The following is a 4868-nucleotide window of genomic DNA, read 5'->3' on the forward strand; positions in this document are numbered from 1 at the left end:
TCCCAGAGTCAAGTCGCTGCAATCTTCAAGCTCCCTCCTCTTCTCTGCTGCGAATGGGGGAGGTCTGCTTTACAAAAATTAAACAAAAAAATCTGCAATGCATGGGAGATCTTTTTTTAAAATATATAAAATAAAAGATTAAAAAAGAAGGGCGTTACCAAGCATGCACTCTAGGGACAAACACTTGTTCACAAAAATCAAGTGCGCCGCCCGGGAATCGAACCCGGGTCGCAAGAATGGGAATCTTGCATGATACCACTACACTAGCGGCGCTCTGTTTTACAGCACTTACACTAGACTTTATAACTGCACATAATCAGGGAGCGTCATTGCTGTTCAAAGGTTCTTTTATCAAACCATTCGTTTTCCTGCAGCTGGCTCCACCTCCTCAGTTCTGATGAAGGGTCGCTCCAAACGGAACGTTAACTCTTGATTCCTCTCCCCAGAGAGGCTGCCAATCATGCGGAGCTTTCTGTTTTGTTTCTGATTTACACCAATTCTTTCTTTTTTTCATTCCCAGGGCATTAAGAATGGGCACGGCCATTCTCAATTCAGCCAGAGCTATCATTTGTGACTTAATTTAGGTCCTCAAGAGAGGGACCAGGGCCTTGAGAATGCTGGAAATCTGTAACAAAAAACAGAAAGTTCTGGAAATGCGCATGAAAGATGTTCGCTCTGCTTTAGGGTCATGATTCGGAGATGCCGGTGTTAGACTGGGATGTATAAAGTTAAAAATCACACAACACCAGGTTATAGTCCAACAGGTTCCAATTAAACCTGTTGGACTATAACCTGGTGTTGTGTGATTTTTAACTTTATACTTTAGGGTGGGTGACAAAAATTAGGTTTTTCCAATATTTTATTATGGGTGACGTGTGTTTAATTCGACACAGGATAACCATGCTGTGCTGACAGCAGCAGCTTTACCACCCTCACCTCCCAACAACTTGTCCCACAATTTACTGAGCAGGGGACAGGAAGACTCCAGGAGGTACCTTGCATAGAATCCGCCTTATTGAACCCTGAGAAGTGGCCAATTAATGTGCATCATCCCACCCCCGCCGTATTTACTTGCAACAGTGGAATGGGTAATCCAGGAGTTTTAGACACGAACTATGGCATTGGTCAAGAAATAGGGGAAGTTACTGAAATGTACAAGATTCTTAGAGGAGTTCTCAAGCTAGATGTGGAAAGATTGTTTCCCCTTGTGGGAGACTCCAGGACCAGAGGGCATAACCTTAGAATCAAGAGATAAGGAGGAATGTCTTCTTTCTCATAGAGTTGTGAATCCGTGAAATGTTTACCACAAAAGGCTGTTGAGACTGAGCTGTTAAGTATATTCAAGGCTGAGATAATTTATAATCAGTAAGAGAATCAAGGGTTATAGGAAAAGGTGGGAAAGTGGAGTTAAGGATTATCAGCTCAGCCATAATATCATTGACTGTTGGAGCAGAGTCGATGGGCTGAATGGCCTCCTATTGTTTCTGTACTTTATGGCCCCTTGGACTTATGGGATGGCCTTTCTGATTCTCTGCTGCCCATCAGAGTCACTTACCCTCGCTTCCTCCAGGGTCTGCCAGCTAGGCCCCTCCATTGATCTGGACTCACCTTCAAGTCCAGCTCTGTAACCTCCTGGTGTTCACGGGTGGCCTGTAGTCATATAATGATAACCAGTCAAACCTAACCATCCCAGAGTCACGTAGCAGAGGTCAATCGGATTGGCCAGTAGCTCTCTAAGACAAGACCTCCTCCTCAGATGAGGACAGAAATGTCACCTTAAAGCTCTCTGCTCCCAGCTGAAAACCTGTGGCCATTTTTGTCTGGCAGAGGACTGACCAATAGGGGCAGTTGAGCAGGGAATATGATGCTCCTTGGAATTATAGTGCAGAAAGCACAGATAGAGTGCACAGCTCATTGTGTCTGTGCCAGCCCCTTAGGCAACTCACTTGGTTCCCAACACCAAAACCCCACCTTTATTCCTGAGTTTTGTATTTTTTTTCTGATTAGAGTGTCTTTTGATAAGTTTTTACCACAATCTCAGGTACTGCATTCCAGATCCTAACCACTAAAAGGTTGTTTATCATGTTTCCATTGTTTTTCGTCCATCACCTTAAAATAGTGTCATTTGAATTTTGATCCTGTCATCAATAGAAATAGTTTCTCTCTGATTACTCTGTTTGTCCCTCATAATTTTGAACATCACTCTCAAGTCTCTTCTTAATATGCTCTTTTCCAAGGAGAACTCCAAGAGGGACCTGTTGAACTGATCAGCGTGTTTTCACCTTGTAATTATGATATAATTTTGTGACCTAGCTGTTTCCATCAACCCCATCCTCAAATGTAATATTCATTGGACACCGCACTGGTGCATTCGACAAGGAAGAAAGCCCTGCTTTTATATAGTTCCTTTCTTTACCTCAGGATGATCCAAAGGTGCTTTATAGCCAATGAAATATTTTTCAAGTGTAGTCTTTGTTGTTAAGGTAAGAAAAATGGCAGCTAATTTTCAATCCTCCACTGACAGTAAGGTGGCAATAACTATTGTGACATTCATTAAGGGATACATATTGTTCACCTCTTCTGCTCTTTGAAATAAAGCTATGGAAGCTTTTTATGCCACCAGAGAGGATGGATGGAACCTCATTTTAACTTGAAAGACTTGTATTCAAATGTTTTGACTATGCATTTGACATTCAATTGTCTTTGTTGATTGTTGTTTCCAACTAGTATCAATGGTAGGTCTGTGGGTCTAAGACATTTCAATCGCAGCAGGGTTGGCGTCACCTCATACCATCAGCACTTGACTAGTCTGTATGCTAATACTTGTCTTCACCCAGAGGGTTTGCCGTTAACACATTTAACATGTGCATATACAATGTGTACATATATAGTGTATACATGTGTTTTTAATATTAAGTGAAAGGAATCTGACCTGAATCAACTCAACACAGCCCAAGGCAACTGCAGCCTGTCACATTGGATGAGCTACTGTGAAGTTATCAGCGAGATATTTCTTCTTTAATACTGTGAACTGCCTTGATTTGAGTCCCCTGGTTTAAAACCACAATGAGTTCTCAGGCTCAGGAAAACATGTGAGCTTTATGCTGCATTGATAATCCTTAGTAATCCTTGCTTTCTCATTGTCAGGGATTCCTTACATTCTTATCAACACCTCACTGGCAAAGCTGTGATTTCAATTTCTGCTCTTCAGACGAGCTTCATCAGCAAAAGGGCGGGAATTTGAAAAACTTGTCCCTGGGCTTTAGACACACAGAGGAGAAAGTAGGGACTGCAAATGATGGAGATCAGAGTTGAGAGTGTGGTGCTGGAAAAGCGCAGCAGGTCAGGCAGCATCCAAGGAGCAGGAGAATTGACGTTTCGGACATAAGTCTCATTCCTGATGAAGGGCTTATGCCCAAAACGTTGATTTTCCTGCTCCTCGGATGTCTCCTTACCTGCTGTGCTTTTCTAGCACCAAACTCTTCGACTTTAGACACATAGAGTAATGAGCACAGAAGCAGACCCTTCATTCCAACCAGTCTATGCTGAGCATAATCTAAAACTGAACTAATCCCACCTGTATGCACCTGATGTTCAGCAAGGTTTTACCACAGGCCTGGGACCCTTAATATTGGGCCAAAATGGGGATCCTGAGCTACATATGCCAGCAGTGAGACTGGTATAGCTATTTCACCAGTTGTGGCCTGCTGGTTCAATGCCAGTTAATGATGGGAGGCAGAACATTAATGCTGCTGGTCAAATCAGGAATTCTCAGAGGTCTTGAGCTTCAGCAACCCAAGTGGGAGAAGTGGGTCAGAATTCACCAGAGCATTTTAATATGGAAGTGCCCCAGGAGGGGTATAATTTAAATTAAAATCTTGCTGGGCAAAGCAGACAGACCTCTCTGGGTGGCCCAATAGGGCAACAGGGGTGACCTTTCCTTCTTGCCTTTCCTTTTGGAATTGCACCTTCTTACTCAAATGACCCTGCCCCCAAGCTGCCATAGTGAAGCACCTCCATGGAGCTAGTGACATCCCCATGTCACTCTGCAGCTGCCAACATGCCCCTCAATGAGGTCCATTTCCTGCAGGCTTCCAGTGTAACCCAAAGTCAATCCTGTAGCTGGGTAACCAGTTAACCTCTGTTTCTCTTCCACAGGCACTTCCAGGCCTGCTGAGTTTCTCCAGCACTTTCTCCATTTAATTTCCATTCTCCAGGCTCCATTGTATTTGGCTTTTATCAAATGATTGCTGGGTGTCAGAAATATAAGCACTGAAAATGTGTTGCTGGAAAAGCGCAGCAGGTCAGGCAGCATCCAAGGAGCAGGAGAATCGACGTTTCGGGCATGAGCCCTTCTTCAGGAACAGGGCAACAGGGGTGACCTTTCTGACTTCCTGTCAGAAATATAAACAAATATTGGAAATTCTACAGTAAGGCAATTGGCCTGAAACATTGGGCAGGATGGTAGGGTTAGCAGCCCTCCAGGGTGCACATTCCTGCCAATTCAGACTGTCTTACAGCCATTTAGCATTTGCTGGGGCAGGACTGGCTAAGGGCAAGACGTTTACACCCCTCAGTCTGAGGAAGAGATCCTTCCTTTGAGAGTTGCTGGCCAATCAGATAGCCTGCACCTCTGTGTTGCCAGAGAGAGGACAATAATGTTGTTGTGGTTCTGTTTGCCGAGCTGGGAATTTGTGTTGCAGACGTTTCATCCCCTGTCTAGGTGACATCTTCAGTGCTTGGGAGTCTCCTGTGAAGTTCTTCTGTGATGTTTCCTCCAGCATTTATAGTGATTTGTACCTGCCACTTCCGGTTGTCAATTCCAGCTGTCCGCTGCAGTGGCCGATATATTGGGTCCAGGTCAATGT

At 44.1% G+C, this 4868-nt stretch overlaps 1 non-coding gene across 1 annotated transcript; it reads right to left on the reverse strand.

Moving 5' to 3' along the window:
* Positions 1 to 202: 202 nt before the first annotated feature.
* trnag-ccc lies at positions 203 to 273 on the reverse strand. The gene has a single exon. It is a non-coding gene; the product is annotated as a tRNA-Gly (tRNA).
* Between the last annotated feature and the right edge of the window lie 4595 nt (positions 274 to 4868).

This window comes from Chiloscyllium plagiosum, chromosome 24 (genome assembly GCF_004010195.1).
Source record: "Chiloscyllium plagiosum isolate BGI_BamShark_2017 chromosome 24, ASM401019v2, whole genome shotgun sequence".
NCBI lineage: Eukaryota > Metazoa > Chordata > Chondrichthyes > Orectolobiformes > Hemiscylliidae > Chiloscyllium > Chiloscyllium plagiosum.